We start from the raw sequence: 24,522 nt of genomic DNA on the forward strand, positions 1-24,522 counted from the left end.
GGGTGAGATATCCCGGGGTTGGGAGATATTTTTTCCAAGAAGTTACTTATCAACTAATTGGTACTTCCGTTTCCTCATCCCAAGGAGGAATGATTGGTTCCTCGCAGGATTCCCTGTGATGATATAAACAGGGTGGAGGAAATAATAAAGCAAAGTACATGGAGCTCCCGATGGGGTGGATTCCTGACATCCAGTACTGCATGCTGTTCATGGTCCAAAAGTCACGGAGGCAAGATGACAAGTCCTTCAAAACAGGCCCTTCTGGGGGGACCGAATAATTTCCATCAGTGACTACGAAGTTAAGAGGTCGTGCATCTAACCCCACCTCTCCTGGGACCTCACTCTGTGCCTCAGTTTCCCCTTCTGTCAAAAGAGGAGGTTGGGCATGGGAGCTTCAAAGTCCCTTTCAGCTCTCAGGAGATTTCCTTCCCTGCTACCCCTGCTGGGGATGGAGGATGTAGACAAAGACCCCTTCCCATTTTCTTGTCAGGGGAAGAGGAATGTGAGTCCTTAGCATGTTGAGGCCCCAAGGAGAGCTTAAGGAGCCACAGCTGCAATGCCATATGGAGGAAGTGTTTGGGTGGTTCCCAACTTTCCTGCCTCTTCCATTCTTGGTCTGGCCAAGTTCAGGAGCATCCCTCCTCTCGCCCTGCAAGGGCATCGAGTCACCCTCCCCTCCCTTCTCCCCTTGTCTCTTTCTTTCCTTCTTTCCAGATACCAAGCCGCTTGACCTCCACTGTAACGGCCTCAAGTCTCCCCATTGTCTGGGGGGTCTGCCACTAATTGGATTGTAAAAGATGATCCTACTGCATAGCTGTCTGCAAAGCGGGGCCCCACTGACACAGGATAAATGAAATGCAGACCACAGGGTGGGCTTACCTGCTGACACTCTGGGCAGAGCCAGGACTGCAGAAGTCAGAGGGTGACTGGATGCTCAGGATGGGAGAGGCAAAGACTGGGGGATGAATCATCCCTCCCTGGAGGCCTCCTCATGCCTCTGACCCCCCAGGCTTCTGTTAAAGTGGCCAAAGCCCTCCTCACGCACTCCAGTCAGAACACGGCCCCCTGGGGCTGCTTTGCAAAGGCCCACAGTCCCACAAGACCCCGTCCAGAACGAAGCCCCACGTCTGAGTGGCTCCACCTGGCCATTCATTCATTCATTCACTCATTCGAGCATCACTCGTTTACCAAGTACCTCTGACAATTCTGGCACTGAGCTGCACCCTAGGAGTGCATGAATGGTGTGGCCAGGACCGTGGCTTTCCGCCTTGTCTGCTGTCACCTCCACATTAATAAAGCCCCATGTTTAGTTGGGGGTGTGGCTACCCAGGCATGAAACTGCACTTCCTGCCTCCCTTGCAGCTAGCTGTGGCCATGTGATTGCACCCTGGTTAACAAGACTATGCAGGGTGTGGGGGGCCCTTCCTTCAAAAACAAACAAAAGAAACACAGTGGGCCCAAGCCCCTGGGTCCTTTCCTCTCAGTGGTCCTCTCTCCTGCTGGCTGGAATGCAGATGGGAGGGCTGAAGCTGAAGTGGCCAGTCTTGAGAAGGTGCCTGGGGACAGAGGCCCCACATGGTAGAGCAACAGACAAAGAAGCCGCGTCTCTGGACGGCTCGAGGGAAACGCATCTCTCCACCCTGGCCTGCCTTCCTCTAGACTTTAGTGTGAAAGAGAAAAACACAAAATCTACCTTCTTTAAGCTACTGTGACTTAGGGTTTCCAGCTGAGGATAATTGAAACCTACACAGCAGGTCATGGTGCCACATCCTGGTGCAGGGCTGTTGGCAGCACAGAAAGCCCACTGGCCTGGTCTCAGGGGATTGGAGAGGCGTCCCGAGGGGTCTGTGTCTTGGCTGTGCCCTGTCAGGTGTGTTGGCCAAGGGAAGGCGGGTGGGGAGGCATTTCAGGGCTGGAGGTGGGAAGAAGTTCAGTGTGTTTGGAGAAGCTCTGGACTCTTCAGGGTGGTGGGGACCCCTGCTTTGCATCTATAAAATACACCAGGCCTTAAAATATGTGACCTGTGATTCAAAGGGAGAGGCTACTGGCTGGAGTGCAGTGGTGCCATCTCTGCTCACTGCAACCTCTGCCTCCCAGGTTCAAGTGATTCTCCTGCCTCAGCCTGCCCAGTAGCTGGGATTGCAGGCACCTGCCACCACACCTGGCTAATTTTTGTATTTTTAGTAGAAATGGGGTTTCACCATGTTGGCCAGGCTGGTCTCGAACTCCCGACCTCAAGTATCCACCAGCCTCGGCCTCCCAAAGTGCTGGGATTATAGACGTGAGCCACCATGCCTGGCCTAGACTTCTGACTTTAAAGACTAGTAAAAACCTGATTCTATGCTCTTTGAAAATCTGCACCTGCAGAAATTCATCACTGTCATTTTGGCCTTGGAGAGACGCTTCTCAGCTGGGTTCAGGGCTGGATGACTTGTCCTGTCTTCCTGCCCTGGTGGTTGACATCCTCAGCCAGATGTTAAGCCCCCTCCTCTCCTTAGGTTCAGACTCTCCCCTTTCAGAATGCCAGCAAGTCCCGAAAGAACAGATGAAGGCGAGGGGCCAGGACAAGACCATCCCATGGCGGGCTGGGTGTTGGGCTGGACGGCTGCCCCCATCCAGTGACATAGGGCAAGGAAGTCCTGGCCAGATGCCAAAGGAGCACCAGCAACACCAAATTCTTATCCTGTGCGTGGTTCTGGGGAATCATTTTATCAGATCAGCCTTCATACAAATAAATGAATCCATTGCCTCAGAGGGTCCCATTGTTGTCAAACGGAATCAACATGCCTCTGTATTTATTTCTGTGTAAATAACATCTGCTTCCAGAATTACTAGAATTTGTAGTAATAAGTGCACACATAAAGAGCTTAAATTTCTACATTGTCATTCTTCATTCATTTCTTCATTCGTTTGTTCTGTGAGATTGTCTGCCTTTTGATTTCTCTCTCTCTCTATTTTTCTGAGGCAAATTCCCTAAGAGAAGCCTAAATTATTGGAAGTGGATCTAGGTCCCGAGAGGGGCACAGGGCACTGTTAGTGTCAGTTTCTTGGCCTGGGTGCTGGATACAGAAATGTATCCAGTGGGTGATTGTTGAAAAAGCTGTTCATTTGTATCTGTGAAATTTTCTGCTTGTGTGTTATTCTTCCATAAGATGTTTATTAGATTAAAACAATGAGCTACCTCTACACACCTATGAAATGGCTAAAATCCAAAACAATGACAACACCAAATGCTGGTGAGGATGTGGAGCAACCGGAACTCTCATTCATTGACGGTGGGAATGCAAAATGGTGCAGCCACTTTGGAAGACAGTTTGGCAGTTTCTCATAAAACTAAACACACACATATCATATGATCCAGCAATAGTGCTCTATAGTCCAAATGAGTTAAAAACTGACATCTAGAAAAAAAAAACCTGCACACAATGTTTATAGCAGTTTTATTTATAATTGCCCAAACTTGGAAGCAACCAAGATGTCCTTTAGTAGGTGAATGGATAAACAAAATGTGGTACTTTCAGACAATGGAATATTATTTAGCAATAAAAAGGAATGAGCTATCAACCCTTGAAAAGACATAGAGGCACCTTCAATGCACATTGCTCAGTGAAAGAAGCCCATCTGCAAAGGCTACATAGCGTATGATTCCAACAATATGACATTCTGGGAAAGGCAAAACCATGGAGATGGTAAAAAGATCAGTGGTTGCTGGGGTTGAAGAGAGGGATGAATAGGAAGAGCACAGGGTATTTTAGGGCAGTGGAAGCACTCTGTATGATACTGTGATGGGGACACATGTCTTCTTTTTTGTTGTTGAGACAGAATCTCACTCTGTTGCCCAGGCTGGAGTGCAGTGGCGCGATCTTGGCTCACTGCAACCTCCGCCTCCCAGGTTGAAGTAACTCTCCTGCCTCAGCCTCTGGACTCTGCAGTAGGCTGTATCATATGGTAATTCTATGACTAAAGCTTCTAGCATTTTTAAAACTGCTTACATGATGGTAAAGTCAGCATGAAACAGAGCCATAGGTCACTGAGCGCGTGCAGCCTATGCAGGGAGCAGGCTAAGGGTTTCATGATCAGAATTCTGTTTAACGATCCCACCAACACCATGAGGTAGGTGATACTCTTGTCTCCATTTTACAGATGGAAAAACAGTCCCACAGCTGCTTTCAGAGGTGGAATCTAGCCCACTCTGAGGCCAAAACCTCTACTTGGACCTGTGGTGTTAGAATTCTATGAAGCTCTGTGGATGTAAAACTGAGAATGATCATGGCAGTAGATATTGGACACTGATCCTTGCAACCAATGAGGATGTGTGGCTGTGGATTCTCCACCAGGGACACTTGCTTGTCTACAAAGTGCATCATGGGACATGGGGTTGGATAATGCAGAGAGGATAATGCTCTCTGACTCAAATCATGCCTCTCCACATGGGATAGGAAGGAGAGTGGATTTTGCTATTCTTGCCACCAGGATATAATCAAACACGAGAATAGACCAGATATAGAAAGGACCCAACAGATATTCGCAGTCCGGGCAGGTGGTTAGTGCCCAGCATTAGGGCGCCAATGCCTCCTGCCAGCTTTATCTGCTCACTGCATGAGTTTTGCCACTCACAGAATAAGAACAACCTTGCATTTAGAACTTCACTCGTATATTCTATTGTCCCATCATGTGCTCTGATTATTAGCAGGTAATAAAGTTCTGTACTTGTAAGACCATTATAAGACAGTCAATCGCTTGCCTGAAGATGCTTAAATACTCATAGGAGTCTGGTCAGTGTGGTGTGACAGGAGCTGTCTGCAGGATGCCCTCTGGCCACAGTTGATCACATGACGAGTCTCTCTAGTCAAGGCAGGATTCAGTGCTGTCGATAAGCAAAAACTCCTGGCTGTGTTCAGTCCACCTCAAATGCATTTTCCATCTGTGGATTATTAAATTACATGCATATTTAACTGAAAATGATTATCTCCTCACTGGTTTCAGTGGACCTAATTAGGGGAGGTATTTCAGTTCTGTCGTCGTTTTAAAATTAAAAATCAAAACATCAATTTCCATGTGCATGTTGATTCTTCCTCAGAAATACACACCAGGGTGTGTTACAATCATTTCTCAACCATTTGAGCTTTCGATGTACTTGTAGGTATGTTTATTTGGCCTCTGGCTGCGTTTTTCACTTAAAAATCAGGATCACATGTCTAATCTCAAAGGGTAGGATAATCCCGGCTCGCATGTGCGTTTGGCAAACGTTCGCATTGGTTTAGCATCAAGAAATGGCTTCCACGGGAGGATCTGCAATTTTATACTTTGCAAAAGACAGCTTTCTGTTGCATCCCCCATATTGTTATGAACAAACTCTTTTCTTATTTGAAGAAAAGAACCTGCCCTTTTATGGGAAAACTAGTTCAGCTCTGTGTATATTATGCCACATGAAAGCAGTTTTGCCTTCATTTGTGGCTGCCTGATTACAAAGACAAGATCTTTAATTAAAATTGGTTTGGTTATGTGTATTTCTTTCAAAGAAAACCATCAAAATAGCATTTGTGACTCATTACCTTCTTAACAGTGATGTTCTCCTTCTTGCCTCAGCATTGGGTCCATTTTGATGGAGATGCTGACCTCGAATGATCAGGGGACTGTGCCAACAAGGAGCTTTGTCTTCATCCTCAGGTTGGCTTTCTGGTGCTGTGACTTTGACCTGGGCAGTGAGTTTTTGTCTGAACAATTGTTTTGAGGGCATGGAAACCTCAGTCTTACCTGAGTCCAGGAGGGCACGGTTGAGGCCTCTGCAGGCCAGCTAGCATCCTCTGGGTGGGCCCCGGGCTGAAGCACCAGGGGATGCCCCCATTCACTTGGCTGGAAGGCCAGGGAAGGCCGGAGCTGATTTTCTCATTATCCCCATATGTCCAGGGTGGATTTGGAATCACATGGCTGGCAGGAACTCTTTCCAGCTGAGGAACAAGATTGCCTAGATCCGAAGGCTGTCTAACATGTTAGCAAAATTAGTGCTTAGCAATATTTTTGAGGATCTGTGGTTGGGCATTTTGTGTTTTTTCTTCTGCCAAAACAAGCTTGCTAACTTCTTTGCTTCTCTGTTTCCTGCAAAGAAAAGCAAGGGAGGGGGGACGCCAAATCATTTGCACATTTCACGTTGACGGAGCCCTGTGCTAGCACGATCGGAGGTCAGACGGGAAGCCAGGCTTCTCGGGCGGGGCTTGTAATAACAGGGTGACCCGGGCTCACTCACCCCACCCAGCACTTCCCACCTGATCCCAGCAGGAGCTGCTCTTAGCTGCTCTCCCTCCCCCTCTTCCATGAATCCAGAGCTTTCAAAAATTTGGCAGAGTAATTTGGAATCTTAGACTTTTCTAAGTGTGGGTTGTATTTTTCAGTTCTCCTTCCTCCCCACCTAGGCAAGACCAGCCATATCCCAATTCCTTAGGCAAGTCATGATGACAAGAGCTAAGCTTTAATGAGCACCTGCTGTGTACTGGGTCCAAGTGCTTTCTGCTCACTGATACCTTTAACCCTCATAATAACCTAGATCTGGATTGCTAAGATTGAGTCTTAGTTCTGCTGAGCAGTGTGACCTTGCACAAGTTACTTAACCTCTCTGTGACTCAGAAAGACACAGTGGAGAAAGTATGTGACTGACCTCAAAATGTTGTTTTAAGCAAATAAGGCTAAATATGCAACGCTCTTAAGAGTAGTTCTGGGTACATGATAAGCACCTCCCTCCCAGTGTTAGCTGTTACTGTCCCATTGTCCTGAAGCCAGGCGATTACCTAAGAGCACACAGTGCACTGCTGGCAGAGCTGGGCTTCGGGCTTTTGACGAGTAGGCTGCAGTGCCTTGGACAGAAGCAGCAGCTGCAAGATACCATCACTGTGTCGGGGTATGTGCAGAGAAGAGCTCCTTATGCGAGCATTCTTCAGTGGCTGCAGGCCATAGCTGCATGCAGGCAAACGCAATGCCAAGGCATGTGTGTGTGAAAGAAGGAAAATGTCAAGTGAGGACTGTTCACCACCATCCTCTTGCCCCACCTTCTAAAAGAGAAAGGGTACTCCCTTTACTTGGCTGGTTCCTGGGCTGGAGTGTGGTGTGGGGACAAGGGAAGCAGGGTGGAGGCGATCTAGAAGATGGGACAGAGAGAGGCCACATGATGTAACAGCCAGTGTGTGTGACCAGCCAAATGTCCATCAATGGAGCTTGGTTAAATAAATGGTAGTAGACTAAATGTCACACAGCTGCCACCAAGATGGAGGAAGCTCTTTGGGGGCTGACAGGGAAGGAGCACCAAGGTATATTGTTAGGGGGAGAGCCAAACTGCAAAATGGTGTGTATGACGCACTAACTTTTGTGTAGGAGGAATAATATATACACACTCATTCCTTGCTATACTCGGAGACTTGGTTCCAGGACCCCTCAATATATCAAATCTGTGCATATTCTAGTCCTGCAGCCAGCCCTGTGGAACCCACGATACCAACAGTCAGCCCTCTGTGTGTGCAGGTTTCACATCCACGAACATGGTATTTCCATCCTTGTTTGGTTGAAAAAAATTCACATATAAATGGATACGTGGACTCAAACCCGTGTTGAACCAGTTGATACCCACGTTGTTCAGGGTCCACTGTAGTTGCGTTTTCTTTTATGTGCATGAAGTAATCCTAGAAAAATAAAACTGGTTATCCAGGAAGGGTGCAGAGAGGAGGAGATGCTAAAAACTGAGCAAATGGGGCACAGAGAGGGGAGCAAGCTCTCTCTACATGTGTGTCTGTGTACTGTATGTACATATATTATATATTGTATATATATGGTGTATACATAATTTCATCCACATATACATTATTAATTAATATTAATTAATAAAACATTAATATTTATTAATGTCATAATTAATATATTATTATATATTTCTATTTATGTTATATACTTGTATAATTATATATTATTATAATGTTATAATTAATACATTAAAATTACACATTAATTAATAAAACATTAATATTTGTTAATGTTATAATTAATAAATACATGTGTATGTATATTAACCCATGTGAATAGTTAAATGTGTATATACTTAATAACAGAGCTTGAAAATATCATAAAGCAAAATTTTATAGTAAAAAAGGAGAAACCAAGAAATCAACCATCATAATTGGAGATGTTAAAATCCTCTCAGTAGTTGACCGAAGTAGGCAAAAGAAATCAGTAAAAATATAAAAGATTGGAACAACACTAGCGACCACTTGACCTAATAGAACATATAGAATACTCACTCAGCAAGTGTAGAAAAGTCACTCTTTGTGATTGTATGTGAAACGTTCGTCAAGACAGACCATATGCTGGAACATAAAACAAGTTGTAATACATTGCAAAAGACTAAATGTCCAGAATATGTTCCCCGACCACAATAGAATTAAGTTAGAAATCAACAAGAAAATATCTGGAAAAAATCCCGAGAGACTTGGAAATTATGGAACACTCTTCCAAATAACCCATGGGTCACAGAAGAAACCGCAGAGGAGCGGTGGATCAAAGAGCAGGGACACTCACGCCTCCAGCAATAAAAGACTGGCTCAGCTGAGCATGTGTGTCCTTGGATGACGCAGAACACAGTGGCCCCATCAGTCCAGAGAACCCGGAGCTGCCATGCTGTCTCTGGCCGAGGCGGTGGCAGAGGTTCCTGGAGTTTTGAACTCCCCTCCCAGCACCCACTAGAAGCCCAGCCTTCTGGGATTGCCAGCTGGAGGGAGCCGCATGCTGAGGTGGGCAGGGAAGGTGATCCTTCATCCTGGTCTGGGAATCATTTTGTATGGTGAAAATAGAAGCAGCACTTTTATCCAAGGAGAGAGGCATAATCACCAAATGCACATGAAATTGCTTAAACTCTGGGAGCCGACAGCCCCCTTGGTTTAATTACACAGCGGGGCCGTATTCTGCTGAAACCATTACATTTTAGATCTTCTCTCTCACACACATCCAGGCGCACACACACACACACACACCCTGCCCAGCCTCCGGGGGCAGCCAGCAGGACTTCCCATCCCCACCCGCCCTCCCTCTCTGAGATGGGAGTATATATTTAGCCTTTTGCAAGGTGAGGATATTTTTGAATTAGATATTTGTTCACATAGTCCAATATGCCTAAGTCCACAGGGACAGAGTGTAAGTTTCTTCCCCTCCTGTCCCTTCTGCATACTACCCAGCTACCCAGATACAACCAGCGCCATCAATCTCTTGCAAATCCTTCTGAAAATCATTCCCACCACAAGCCCATCTATCCCTCCACAGCCCTTATTCCGGAAGGGATATGTGAATTTTTGTATCATCTGTTTGCAGTAAGTAGCCAACCACTTCTCTTCCCAGCAAACAAGCTGGCCTCCTTCAGGATAGCTCCCTGTTAGAAGTCAAATAAAGGGTTTGTCTCCAAGGAGGGCCCGTTCCAGGTAGCGGTAGCTCGAGCCACAGCCACTGTGCCCAGAGCTGGTTAACAAGCCGGCCTTGAGGTCCCCACCCTCCCCAGTTGCAGCCGTGAAAGGCCCCCTTTGTGACAGGGGAGGGCTCCAATGGGACACAATGCTCTCTTGTCGGAAAGGCCTCCTGGAGCTGTCCAGGAGCAGCTGAGAAGGAAGGGAGCAATTTTTTAGCCGTTCCCACAGGCTGGTGGAATCTGTGGAGACTCACGTTTCCAGGCCCGAGCTGGCACGTGGGCTCCTTCCCCAGGCAGACCTGACCTCTGCCTCGAGAAGGCCAGGGTGCAGGGTACAGAGCCTCAATGTCACCCTTCTCCAAGACAGGCTAGCCCTGGGGTGGGGGCCATAGGGGAGCGGCACCGGGCTTCGGCCACCCCTCTTGGCCACCAGAGGAGCAAGGCTCCTGGGAGGGTATGATGGCCAGAATGAAACTCAAATCTGTAGTTCCAGGTGATTCCATTCTTCCTGTTATTCTAAAACTAAGTGCTTCACACGTTTGGGAAGTATTATTAAATACGGGTCTGTCTGATGGTCTGTAGTCAGAGCTAATTTCTTCCAGTTTGCAGAGTCTAGTTACCAGACCCCTCCAGAGGAGCTGTCAGAATTGTTTTGACTGCAAATGCCACTTGCAAAGTTTCTGCTGGCTCTGAGGCCTGGGCCCTGTGGAAGAGACCTGTGCCTTCGCAGCATTTCTTTAGAATTCTCTCCAAGATCGCAGTTCCCTCCTGGTTGGAATTTGAATGTAAAATCCAAGGCAGTTGCGTGATTGCTGAAAACCTAACGGAGTAATTATTTTCCTTCACTCCAGTGGGATGAAAGTTTGAGATCTTATGTTGTCTTAGGGTTACCCCAAAGGCAAACCTATAATTGATTTTTTTGAAAAAAGGATCTGGCATTTTAAACATTCTTTTCACATTTCTCCAAAGCATTTGACAGACACAAATTCTCCCAACATTCCAGAGAAAAGAGATGGGGATTACGTTCTGCTGTGGATTAGAAGATGCATCGGCAAGAGTGGAATGAGGTTTCCATTTGTCAAAAGAGGAATTCAGGGTTGAGGCTAAGACTCCTGGGTGTGCGTCCTGCTCCCAGCTGTCAGCCCCAAGGTTGACGTAGGGACAGACAGTGACATCTGATCAAGAGAACAGAGTGTAGATAGAGCCAGAGGGCCTGTGTTCAAATCCTGACCCTCCCTGTTCTAGCCATGAAAACCTGAGCAAGTTGCCTGACCTTTGGAGGCCTTAGTTTCCTCATCTGTAAAATGGGTGTAACAATATAATAGTATCTAACTGTATAATTAAAGAAGTTAATACTCAGAAGCGGGTTATAGGCCCTTGGTGCATAAAAAATGCTCAGTGTTGCTGTTCTCATCCTCTCTTCCTGCCCTTCCTTCACCCATGGCAAGGTGCCGCTCTCTGGAGGGGGCTGTCCAACTGTGGGCTTGCCAGGTGGCTGAAAGGCCAGCAAAGGGCCGAGGCTCTGACTTTTTGTCCCATTGATAAGCTCAGAAGTGGAGAATGACAAAAACCTTAAAGTGTCAGTCAGCACCTCAGTATAATCCTAAGTGGTGGTGCTACAAGGCTGGGCCCAACGTGAGACACAGGCAGAGCCTGGGCCTGCAGGGAAGAGGGACCCAGTCAGGGACAGTGTGATCTGACCTTGGCCCCTGCCACGGGCAGGTTTATGCATCAGTGTGGCCAGGCTGTAGTGCCCAGAGATTCAAACACTCATCTAAATGTTGCTGCAAAGGTATGTGGTGGATGTGTTTAACCTCTACCATCAGCCGGCTTTAAGAGAAGCAGATTACCCGTGACAGCGAGGGTGGGCCTCATCCAATCAGGTGAAGGCCTTATGAACCAAATCCGAGGTTTTCCTGGGATGGAGGAATTCTGCTTGAAGAACACAGCATCAGCTCCTGCCTGGGTTTCCAGTCTGCTGGCCTGCCCTGTGAATTTCAGACTTACCAGCCTCCACAGCCATGTAAACCTCTGTGTGTGTGTGTGTGTGTGTGTGTGTGTGTGTCTGTGCACGCATGGTGGGGGGTGTTCTGTTGTGTGTGTATGCGTGTGCGTGTGTGTGCGTGTTCTTTTTCTCTGGAAACCCTGATTGCTAATACCACTCCTATGACTAAGCTGGTTGGGAGGTGTGAGGGGAGGGATGTCTTCTCATCACTGCTGGAATGATAAGGTTCTATGCCACTTCTTGAGTGCTAGCTGGTTGCTGGGCAGAGTGCTGAGGGGTTCCACTGTCTCACTTAAGCCAACCTGTCACCTCCTTTCATTTCTCAAAACTTTCAAATAAGACACTGCTGTATCACAGGATTCATGCATTTAAAATTATAAGGTTATTTCTAAATTACTTAACCAAAGAGTTCAGCTGCTGATACTCCCACCAATAATAGATTTAATCCAGTGGGTGAAAAATGTTACTTTATTTTGTTTCTCCATTCATCTATCAGTGGATACTTGGGTTGCCACCACCTCTTGGCTGTTGTGAACAGTGCTGCTGTGAATATAAGTGTGCAAATATCTCTTTGAGATCCAGTTGCTGTTTTTTTTTTTTTTGCTTCTTGTTTTTTTAAGCGATGGGTTAGCTCTATCGCCCAGGCTGGAATGAAGTGGTGTGATCATAGCTCACTACAGCAATGAACCCCTGGGCTCAAAAGATCCTCACTCCTCCACCTCCTGAGTGGGTGAGACTACAGGTGCGAGCCACCAAGCTCAGCCCCATTTTCAGTTCCTTTAGATATATACCCAGAAGTAGGTATCTAGGGGATTAGTATTCACATTTCCTGAACAGTTCTAGTGAGACTGGACCTATTTCCATATCCTTATTGGCCAATTCACATTACTTTAGCATAACAGTTTAGCATGATATCATCGTGTCTGTGTCTGTCTATCCATAAAATCACACACTGCTTAGCTGCAGAGATGATGCCTGGTGCTTTTAGCACATGGTCTGGCCCTTAGAATGTACTCTTATTTGCTGAATAAATGAATGACTGCTGAAAAAGTAAATGAATGAGTAGGTTAGAGCAGGTCCACTCTCTATTGCCATTGAGCCACAAAGAGAACAGGACAGGGGGCGTGCTTGGTTTGGGATCTGGCAGGAGGCTTTGAAACACACAATGCAAGTAGGATATTGCCAAGGAAAGGCGATGGTTTTGCCTTCCTATGGCTGGTAACCTCACACAGCCTGCTGGGCAACATAGCACCCCAGAGCCAACTCATGCTGGGGGCTGCCCCCAGGTCCCCAAAGGCCTTGAGCAGGCTACTCTGGGGGATTGTTTACATCCTATTTTGCAGAGGGCAGTTTGCCAGAGAGTTCCTGCAGCTTCTCAAACAGCAATAATTCATGGAGAAATGCTTGCTACAATACCTAGCACCAAAGTGTATAATCAATGCATTTCTCTTCGCCTATATGGGCAGAGAGTGGGCTATCATCTCAAAGGACAGAAAGCTGAACCCTTGTCATGCTGGGGCAGTGGGCATCAGCTGGTGTAAAAACAAGCAGTGAAGCCAGCAATGTCCCATAACTGCTATCCTCAAGGAACCAGGCCACCATAAGATCTAGGGCTTTTCCAGGCAAAGACCCATCAGCCTTTCTCCAGCAATCTCCCAGTCAGTGGAAGAGCCAGGAGATGCTGAGCCTGGTCCCAGAAAGCCAGACCCCTCCTTTGCAGAGAATGTTAGCTATCACCCAGTTATCCATTTCCCCAATATCCATTATTAGAATTTTCTGCCAGGCAAAAGGCCATCTCCAAAAAAGAATACATTTCCCAGACTCCCTTGCAGCTAGCTGTGGTCACAGGACCAAATACCGGCCAATAGGGTGTGAGTGGAAGAGGAAAAGATGGGTATAACTTCTGGGTCATGCCTTCAAGGGGAGGGATATACCAGGGGTGGCAGCCCAAACATTGAACAACCAATAGAGTACAGGCAGTTAGGATACACAGCACCAGGAGGAGGCTCTCAGCCATGACAACATGCACCAACCTCACCATTAGTCGTGGACAGCCCTCCCCTTGGCCAGAAAGAGGACTTGGAGGTGACCCATGCAGATGGGTACAGCAGCCTATGGTTGGCAGAGGAACCAGCAAGAGATTCCGGATCTCTGGCACAGGGGACTACCACTCAGCCCCGCACACTACACACCTGGAGTGCAGTGAATGAGCAAGACTTAATTTCCCTCTCATTCAGACCTGTGCTATTCTGGATCTGCACTGCAGCAGCCAAGCCCATACTCCAGACACATCTCCTACTCTCTCCTCCCCTCTTCCTGCATTAGTTTTGCTTTCCAGGAAAAGAAAATGGAAGAATTTCCTACAACAACTTCTGTCATCTCAGTGCAGCTGCAGGGCATGGAATGGCTACTGCTGGGTGTAGTGGGCTGAATGGTAGCCCTCACTACTCTTCACCAAGAAGAGATGGTCACATCCTAACCCCTGAGCCTGTGAATGAGGTCTTCTTTGCAAAAGGGGTCTTTGTAGATATTATCAGTTAGGCATCTCAACATGAGATCATCCTGTTTGGAGAGGTTCCTGAGTCCTATGACAGTGCCCTTATAAGAGATAGAAGAGGAAGACACAGAGACAGAGATTGGAGTGAAGTTGCCCAAGCCCAGGAGTGCCTGGAGCCACCAGGAGCTGGCAGAGGCAGGAAGGAGCTGCCCCTGGAGCCTCCAGGGAAAACAGAGCCCTGCTGACAGCTTGAGTTCAGGCTCTGGCCCCCAGGATTATGAGAAAATAACTTTCCGTTGTTTTAAGTCACCAAGTTTGTGGTGGTAATTTTCTTTGGCAGCCTCAGGGCACTCCCACAACAGGGTGACTATTTTTCTCTGCCATCTCGGAAATTTTTGTCTCCTTCCTGCAGAAGAGAGCGTGGCTCTATCTGAAAATCATGGACGAGTAGTCCAGGGTACTTGCTTGGATGTCCCACAGTCCTCAGACCTCCTGGGTTCTGATTGCATCTACCCCATGAGGTTTAACCCTGAGAACACCAGCCTCACCCCACCCAGCCACACCCACCCAGCCTCACCTCGCTCCTCTCAGCCTTCCCTTCTGAAGGATTCCCATTGCAGATGCAGGCAGGGGTTCCTCTACTTGTGGGTTCTGTGAAACTCCACAACCTGTTTCAGAGATCTTGACTCCTGCTATAGAAAGGGCAGGTGGTCATAATGCAGGACTTTCTCGTCAAGACATCAGGGCTATTGGGATGACACAGACTCAAATAGCCTGTTTTGGAAATCAAAAGCTTTCTCTCTGCATTCCAACCATAACATCATAATCCTTCCTGGGGTGAACTCCTGCCTCTCAAGGAAATGCAAAAGGAGCCAGACATTCAAGCGTATGTTAGTTACCAAGCACGTACAGCTGCTGTAGGAGAGACTTGACCACAGTGGCTTAAAAAAATAGGGCCCTAGTGTCCCATGCACACATGCTCACCAGAGGCCCTAGAGAGATGGCTCAGGGATGCTGTGGAAGCTCCATAGAGCCCTTGAATGGGGCTCTTCATTCCTCTGCCCTGCTGCTGTCCTGTTCTTGCAGGCTGAGGCAGGGGCAGAACCCACTTCCCTCTCATGGGGTGTCCTGCTTGGATGGCCTTGCCTTTGTGGGGTGATTTCATGCCTGTCGCCTCATTTCTGGAGCCTCTGTCTAAACCTCCAGATGGCGAGACCCTGGGCATCCAGCATCCTGGTCTCATGGCTATTGACTCCTAACAAAAAGAGTAACTGTTCCCTTGGAATTTCCTTAAGTCTTCCCAGCCCTCAGACCAGGCTGCAGCCTGGGACTCAGGAGTCAGGGGTGCCTGGCTCTCAATTCACCTGTTGCTGCGTGACCTGGGCCAGGTGACTTGGCCTCTTCTTACATCAAAATGGAGCAACTGTCTTGTTCCCATCGAGGGTTAAACATGATGTGCCGGGCACTCCACACGTGGATATAAATGTCAGAGGCTGAGGTCAGGGCCCCAGCCCCCCGTGTCTCCATCAGCACTGTGTGCTCGGTCCACGAGGATGCAGACCCAGGAGTTGGGAGCCAGCACTCCGCTAAGTGCTGGGGAGGCAACGACCTCCAGGAACAAGAGAGAATATTCCCTGCCCGCGGGACCCTGACAAAAGCAGGATAACTTCAGACGGTGACAAGTAAGGTACCACGAAGAGAGCAAACTGGGGAGGACTGAGTTGGGGGAGGGTGCCCTGGTGTGGGGATGGCCCCTCTGAGGAGGTGGCCCTTGAACTGAGACCCAGGAAGATAGAAAGGGGAAACGGAGCCGGCCAAGGACAGGTGAAGGTGAAGCCAAGGGTGAGTTCCGTGGGGCGCCCCCTTTCCACGCAGCTAAGCCCCCTTCCTCCTTCAGCTGGATGGTGGAGCTCTGGGGTTCTAGTCCTGTTGTCCTACAGTGGGAAAGTGACTTTAACCTCTCTGTGCCTCAGTTTCCCCTGTAGAATGAGGATGATGATAATAGTCTGGCATCCAAGTAGATGAGCACAGAGAATACTGAGAACAATGTTCCCAAATGCTGCAGGTGTGCTGGGAACACTGGGGAATTTCAAAGGCATGAGTGCTGTTTGCTTGACACAGAAGGGTTGCAGTTTCTGGTTGGTGTGTCCTGAGACTCAGGGACAGATGGGGTCTCAGGAGTGGAATCCTTTTCCGAAGGGTCGAGGCTCCTGCCTGTAGCAAAGCTGCCCCCAAACCCAGATTGCACCATGAGCCAGTAAGCAGGGAGCCAGCACTGTGGCCCAGGAACTCGCTCCTGGGTGTGCATTTCTCAGAAAGGCTTCTATTCCCATCCCTCAAAGTAAGCAAAACCCCAAACCCCACAGATGCACACCACACACATCACTGTCTGCAAGCCCAGCCCTGTTTCCACGCTGGTGGGGATGGTTGATCATTTAAGTGCATTGAACCCTTTCTGTTTGTTTCATGAAAAAATAATTTCTGTTTGCTTTAGCCACATTGTTTGTTGTTTAAAAGAATAAAATAATTAAAATAAGAGGAACCCTATGTAGTCTTGGATTTTTTTCTCTTTGCCAGCACATAAAAATGTGTGGGTGATATCTATCGTTTTTTTTTAACCAACACAATTTAATGAGTTGTAACGTTGTCCATCGAGTTATCATGCTTTATCTTTTATTTAACAAATACACATGCACATCTATATATGCAAATTAGATGTCTAAATCTATATTCGTTTTCTGTGGCAACCATAACAAATGACCACCAGCTGGATGGCCTCCAACAGCAGAAACATTTTCTTGCCCAGTTCTGGAGGCCAGAAGTCCGAAAGGTGATGAAGGGCCAGTTCCTTCTGGAGACTCTGACGGAGGGTGTGTTCCCGGTTCTTCCCACTCCCAGGGTTGCCAGCATCCTTGGCATTCCCCGGCTTGTAAAGGCATTTCTCCAATGTCTGCCTCCACCATCACTTGGCCTTCTGTTTGTGCCTCCCTCAGTGCCCTTTCTCTGTGCCCATCTCTACCATTTTCTAAATTATTTTCTTTGCCCATCTTTGTCTAACCTGGATAAAAAGCCAGGACAACAGGCATGTTTTCTTTCCTAGAATGTATGGTCACCCTAGCTCTGCTGTCCCCCTGGGTTTCAGTTATTTATCACTAGCCAGCAGCTCTGGCATATTCACGGCAGCTGGTACTCGGCCTTCTAATTGGACCCTTCCCTCTTCCACCTGTTTTTGGGGACTACACTTTGCAAAGGAGAGTGGCAACCATCCATGTGGCAAGCCCCAAGCCCCCTTTCCTGACTACTTAACTTTGAGGATGTAAACACAGAGGTCAGGTGACTCGGGGGAGTCGTGGTCACTTGGCGAGGGGGCTTGGATTTGAACCTGGGCATTTACCTTCAGAATCTGAGTTTGTATCTATGGTGCTCTAGTGCCTCTACCCTAGTTCTAAATGCCCTGTGTTTAGAATGTGTTCAGGCTGCTCTGATCAGATTAAGAGCGCTGCTGAACACACTTTTCCTTCAATGCTTTTCACTGCTGTAGGGCTCTTACCTACTCCCCTGGAGAGGACCACCTAGGTTGTCTCCAGTGCTAGGCTTCCCAAACCCCATGCTGATGAGTATCCTCATACACAGGACCTCCAGGGAAACACCCCAGGTGCACAGGCTCAGAGCAGCAGGTTGCAGGATATTCCTGTAATTAACTTCTCCAACCGCAAAGTGTGCTCCTTCTGTGAATTCCTGAAGCCGTGCAGGCTCCTACTTCTAAGCTACACAACTGCAAACCAAAAGGTGCTTCGAGGAGCTGTCATCGTGATGTGACCGGCTGATGGGACTGTGTACTGGAAAGGAATCTGCAAACGGTTTCATGCTGGACAAATGTGTGGGCCACTCACATTGTTGCTGAACAGCAGGATCTGTCTTTAGGGTGAAGTGTGGGCAATTTCCATTGAGGGGATGTACCTGCCACCATCTGGTTTGTGGAGGAGAGAGTGCCCCTGGAATCCAACCCACAGGCAGGAGCCTAGGACCAAAATCAAGCAAGCTCTTGTGGCCTGTTAGAATGCAGGTCGAGGGAGGGGCCTTGATTCACAATGGCTCAGTGCTCTCACCACCGGGCCCTAATGCACAGGCTGAGGCAAGGGCAGCAGGGCCCGGATTCTTAAATCCTTGTGGACTCTGAGCACACAATCCACTCTCCACAAGCAAGCACAGTGGACTTCCTCAGGTAGAAAACAGCCCAGCAATTTACTCCTTGGCACACAGCTCCAAAGATGATCCCCAACAATGCTACCCCTACCCCCAGCATATGCCACCCATTCCTGCCCAAGATGGAAAAATTACTGGGCAGGCCTGTAAATGCTCCGGTCAATACAGTGACAGTCTGGGACATCTGAATCCTGGTCTTAAGAAGGCTGAACGCTTCTAATTCCCTCCTCTTGGAATCCAGCCTCTGTATTGTTAGAAGCCTGAGCCACAGGGCAAGGATACAGAGAGGTGAGCTGAGGAGCTCTGGACAGAAGTCCAGTGGAGCTCCCAACACCAGCCAGCACCACTGATGGCCACGTGAGCAAGAAACCTTGCACGTTCAGCCCAGTTGAGCCTCTGAATGACTGCAGCCCCAGTACCATCACATGGAACAGAAGAACTGCCCAACTGAGCCCATCCCATACACCAAATCCTGAGAAAGAAGAAAATGGTAATTGTTTCAAGGACTCAATTTGAGGGTGGTCTGTTATACATTAAGAGATACCTGAAACAACCTCCAACAGAAATGCATGCAGAAGGTAGCCAAGAGACATATACCAGTCTCCAGCTGGAAATAACTATGTGTCCCTCAACAGTAGAAGGAGTAAATAGCCTGTGTCCCATCAACAGTAGAATACTCTATGGTGGTGAAAATGAACAAACGACGGCTTCCATGCAGCAATCTGGGTGATGCTCATAAACACAGCCCAGAGTGAAAGAAGCCAAGCCCATTCTGTATGATTCCGTTTGTACCACGTTCAGAATTAGGCAGGACTATGTCTGTGGCTGCAAGTCAGGAGACGGGTGACCTGTGAGTGGCGGTAACAGGAGGGGGCTTCTGGAGGATGGAGATGATGTGTCTGGATGTGCACACTGCTCAGAGAATGTGTTTCCTTTGAGAAAGCTCATCGAGCCAATTTGTGGACGTCTCTGTGTGTATGTGATGTTTCAATAAAAAGTTTACCTTAAAATGTAAATCCGATGTTTTCTGGTTATCTATGACTGCATAACAAATCATGCCAAAATGCAGTGGCTTTAAACAGCAGTCTTTCATTACTTCTTGCACTTCCTGTAGGTCAGAAATTCGAGAGGAGCAGGGCTGGGTGGCTGTGGCTCAGGATCTCTCATGCACTCAGTCCTCATGGAGGGCTAGGTTGGGGTCAGTTGTGCCAAACTGGGTAAACCACTCACCCTCTCTGGTCTTCAGTTTCTCACTGTCAGTTGAGAGAAGGAGACAAGACCATATCAAGTTTCTTTGTGGCTTTAAATGCCAGGATTCCCTTCTCTTCTTCTCGGTGTTCGTGGAGTTCTTTTGTAATTAATCCTTTTGACCAAGGAACTCTGCAGAGCTTCCTGCCTCATGCCACAACCCACACTGGCCCCTGTGAGGTCACGACAGGTGATTTTAATTTGTTTTATTACAGAAAAAATAAAATATATGAAAGCAAAGATAATAGGATAACCAACCCCTATCTGCCCAGTACTCAGCAACAACCATTTATCAGCTCCTGTCCAGTCCTATTCCACCTCCGTCCCTTCCCATGGCCTCCTGCCTTGGTTTTTCAGATGTAAATCCCATCTACACATATTTCACTTGGTATCTTCGGAAGACACGGGCAGAGCTGGTTTTGACAGTGATGCAATTGCTGGCAAATCCGTTTGCATCCAACATTGTCTTGAAATTTGGGTCACCTCTTCACAAATCCTGTTTGGAAAAGTGCTCTTATGAGGAACAGATGCTCCAGATGAGTCACAAGCCCTAAAACACACATACAAACAGACACGCCCGTCCTTTCTTTTGTTTGGAAAGCAATTGTTAGAACTTCAAGAGTGATTCTAGGGTGCTTTGCAGTCAACTGGTTACCACAAATGGGATGTGTATAACTTTAATGATTTCATTTAACACTGCCCAGTCCAGGCCTCAATCCCCTGCACTACTGTCGATGCTCCTTCATCCTGCACACGTGCCCTGCATCTCATGTTCAACGTCAGTGGTGGCAATGAGCACATGCCAGGTGTCCTGCAAACTTGGGCTCTGGAACCAAATGCCTGTGTGAGACCTGGCTCCACCACTCACTAATGTGTGCCCTTGGGTGAGTCAGAACCTCTCCTTCCCTCCATGTCCACATCTGAAGCATCCTTCATTATACTGCTTCGGGGATTGAGTGAGATCATAGACTCAGCACTCTGCGTGGTGCCTGGCACGCAGGGAGTGCCTCATAAACATCGGGCACTGCCTTGCAAACTGAGCAAGGGTTCCCCGTGGCCAGCTGCTGGCTGGCCGTGCCTAGTGTCTGTCTCTCTATAGGTCAGCTATAAGCGTCTGTGTTAAATCCAAAGAACAAGCCCAAGTATGATCCCCAAAGGGAAAAGATTGCCTGAGCGAGCCTAATCCTCCTGCGTCTTCCGTTATTGCCTCCACTGCTTGATTAAGCCTGACACAAGGAAAGCATTCAATCTCACTTTTGGAGGCGAAGAAGCACAGAGAAAACCTTTCTCACAGCAAGAACTGAGTTTGTGTAAGAACTGCAATTTTGAGGTCCTGAAGGACACAATCGGGGTATTGTACTTGTGGCTTCTCGTCAGAGCAGCCAGCTCGCCGGACAGTAAACAAGCTTCCAATGAAATAAAGGCTTTGCATGGCAGATTCTCTTGCTGTGACTAATAGATCATGTACTTCCAAGAGTATATGTCACATTTGTCATCTCAGATGGGGGACCCTCCCAGCCACAAAACAACCTGAGCAGTAGCAAGGAAGCCAGTTCCAGGCAGTGATGCCTGTTTCGCACATGGCCCCCTCTTGGTCTGAGCTGGAGCTTTTAGACACACCTGAGGGTAAGGAAGATGAGTGGAGCCACCCAGCAGTCTGTCCAGCCCTTGGCTGCCTGCAGCCTATCTTCCCTCCTTGGAGTTCCCGGGGAATAAAGGATGCAACCCAAAGAAACATTACATCTTGCAGCATTGTTTAATAGAAACTCTAAGTTAAACGGTGGATCTACATAATTAAACTTGTTGCATTTCCCCTGAACCCCTGCCCTAGCCATGGGTGCCAGGGTCACTAAAACAAATCCCACACAGATCTCTAATCACCTATCAATGAGCACAAATGATGCAGAGAGGTAATACGTGTGGCATCACTCACTAGCTGTGTGTCCCTGGGTAGTTACTCAACCTCTCTGAACCTCAATTCCCTCACTTGGAAAATGGGGATAATACCACCTGCCTTGGAGAGGTGTGATGATTAAATGCTTGTGAAGCAACTGGTGTGTGCTTCATGAAGGTGACAGTGGTGGTGATGAAGGTGACACTGCAGAGACAAAATGATTAAACTAAAAAGGATGGCACCATCAAATGCTACAGGCAGAAGACCTGGTCTCCAGAGGGTTAACAGAGAATCCCCATTTCCCAGAAGAAGAAACAGAGGGCCAGAGATGGAGCAGGACGTGGCCACGGTCACACAGCACTGCCACCCAGTGCCTCCCTCTCAGAGTGGCAGGAAACTCCAGGAAGGGCCATGGGCATCCCTCTCCTTGCCAGGACTGAAATTCAGAAAGCTGCCCAGGACTTGTGGCTGACTCTGTATTCCGATGGATATAAGAAGGCTGCCCTAAGAAGATAGTGTCAGGGGACTTGTTGGGTGTGTGTGTCTCTGTGTTTGTGTGTGTCCACAGGATGTGTCTGCAGACTCTGTTCTTGTCCCAGCACAGCCTGCAACTATCTGGCAGGAGCTCCCAGAATCTCTAAGCAGGACATACATAGGGAAGGGATGGAAGGTCTGGTGTCTTGCTCAGCTTGGAAGCCAAGAAAGTTGGGCCTTGGCCAGTGGGGGTGGGGGACATGGCCACTTTCCTCTAGGACACAACTGCCCTGCCTGGGGGGCCCATTAACCTTATAATTAATCTGCCCCCTTGGAGGCCTTGGGCAAACATTTAGATTGGGGACTCCCTCATCTGGTTCGCCCAAATATTTGTAGCTTGTGGGTCACCCGGCCACTTCCTGAGAGGCTAAATCTGGGGATGTCCCTGTCCACACAATTTCCATCTCCCCGGCACTGCCAGGATGAAGCTGAGCATTGTTGGTGTGTCTGGAGGCTTCTGGTTCCAACTGGGGCCACCTGGACATCCAGGATGTTGGCGGGGGTTGGGAGGACGGGCAGCAGGGAACAGGATCATGTGTGAGCAACTCCTCTTATGGCGAGCACCGCTGATCACCGGAGAACATGATCTCAGCAAATCACGGCAACTCTGAACAGGCTGCCAGGGCAGGTACTGCCCGGGGTGATGGTCTGCCCCCCCACCCACCAAAGCTGCGACTGTCCAACCCCGCAGGCAGGTGGGGATCCTGCACAAGGGAAAAAAGTTACCCTAGCTGGTGGGCACAGCTGGTGATGGTCTGGGCCCCACCGAAACCTAAGGCTGTCCAATCCTGGACTCCAAATCACTCACAGCCCCTTACATGAGTGGTTTCATTCATGCATTCATATCAGCAGCCCAAAGACTTATTTTTATGCACTTCCTCGTGATTTGTCCTTTGGCCACCATGAACTAAACTTCTCTGCAGCCGGCACTGGGCTATACAGGCTTCACATTAACGTCGGATTAAATTCTCCTAAGCTTTCCGGGAGAAGGCATGGCCTTTCCCCCACTTTACACATGAGGTCACTGAAGTCAAGAGAGGTTAACTAACCTGCCCATGGCAGCCAGAAGCAGAGCCTCCCTAGAAGCCGGATATACCGACTCTACCAAGCTCCAGATAGTTCCACAGCAAGCCACGGCTAGCACACCACCGTCTTACGATCCTGCCAAAGGCTTTCCCACTACAGACCAGGCGAGTGGGCTGCAGGGAGCTCTGAATTTGGGAACTGAGACAGAACACCATCCATAAGCGCCCTAATCCACAAGGATGTTGTTCCCCCGCGACCAGAGCGGCTCCTTCTGGGATGCACCAAGCGGCGTGGAGGCAGCGCGCCGGTGCCAGGCCTGTGGCGGGGGCGCAGGCACAGCCGGAAAGGGCCTGGAGGAGCAGCTGATCCTGCTGGGGTCGCTTAGAAGACTGAGCCTGTACTTAGCTCTCCGTGGTAAATAACAGCTCTGGTTTCTGCTAAAAGGATTCATTCCCAGAACACAATAATTTTCATCTCCTCCTCACTACAACCCATATTTTATGGCTAAATATACGCCATAATGAGCCACTGGCCTGATAGCGTCGTTAAGGAGATATTTGACCTCGGGTTTAATTGCAGGATGGAATAAATGGCTGGGACGCGCAGAAGGGGCCCTACCAGCTCGCAGGCGAGTTCAGGGCTCAGCATCTGGCATTTGCCAGCCCCAGAGAAAGTGGCGCGGGTGGAGAAAGCGGCTCCCGCAGCGTCCGGGGCGCTGAGACGCTCGAGGGCGCAGGCGCCCTAGAGCAGCCAGGTGCAGTCTTTGGCCAGGGCTGCCCCTGGAACACCCCGGTGTGGCCGCATTAGGGAGCCCCCTACCCCTGGGGAGCGGCCCTTTCTATCTCGCTCCCTCTTTAGCTTGCCGCCCTTCCTTTCAAAGCACTGGGAGAAAAGGCCAACCCCACCCCTGTGAGCCAGCGCGAGGCCGGCTACCTGGGCGCATGCCTGGCCACCCATCACGACAGATTAAACATCAGTGTGAAGCGTTCCTGTGTCTATCCCTCCGCCGAGGGCGCGGAGGGAGCGGGGATGAGGACCAGCCCCGGCACCTGCTGAAGGTTATTCAGAGAATGGAACCCTCGCTGGCGGACAAATTGCAGCGCACAGCTGAGCAGGGCGGCTGGCCCAGCAGGAGGGGCTCCGCGGAGCAATTGCACCCGGCCTCCCACCCCTGGGTGTGCAACTCCAGAGCTTCGGTTCGGAAAACACAGGCCAGCCGGGGCCTGTGACCTCCACGGCCCGAAGAAGAGGGGCGGATTCAGGCCTGTGGCAGCGCGGGCCTTTCGCGCTCCCGCCCCTGTCTGTTCTCAGATTTTTCCCTCGGCTGCTCAACGTCAAGGCTACACAACCCGTCAAGGGAGTGTCAGCGGTGCGCACGGGTTTGACAAATCATAGTTCGCTGAAAGAACGAGGTGCCCGATAACTGTGACTTAGGCGCACTTTATTCTGTCTTGGTCGTTTTTATTTGGGAGGGAGATGTGTTAGGGACTTGCTGTATCTGGTGGAAACTGTGATGCTGCTATTCTCAAAAATGCACCTACACACCTAGTTTGCACCTTCCACTTCAATATCCTTTGATCTGGAGATAAAAACACAGCCTTTCGCCTTCCCCATGCTTGACCCACTCTGTTACCCAAGGCCCTGGAAGCAGCCCCCAGGCTGATCCTTGATGGGGG

General features: G+C 48.9%; 1 long non-coding RNA gene across 1 annotated transcript in view; it reads right to left on the reverse strand.

Annotated features, from left to right (window-relative positions):
- Positions 1-3,423: 3,423 nt before the first annotated feature.
- The window catches only part of LOC103786488 (uncharacterized), a 34,315-nt gene continuing 13,216 nt past the window's right edge, over positions 3,424-24,522 (reverse strand). Inside the window, exons 2-5 of the long non-coding RNA XR_004666961.3 lie at positions 8,283-8,348; positions 6,786-7,670; positions 5,556-6,099; positions 3,424-4,924 (exon numbers count right to left, since the gene is read on the reverse strand). This is a non-coding gene — a long non-coding RNA (uncharacterized LOC103786488). The remainder of the gene's footprint in view (positions 4,925-5,555; positions 6,100-6,785; positions 7,671-8,282; positions 8,349-24,522) is intronic.

Source organism: Pan paniscus, chromosome 18 (assembly GCF_029289425.2).
Source record: "Pan paniscus chromosome 18, NHGRI_mPanPan1-v2.0_pri, whole genome shotgun sequence".
Classification (NCBI taxonomy): domain Eukaryota; kingdom Metazoa; phylum Chordata; class Mammalia; order Primates; family Hominidae; genus Pan; species Pan paniscus.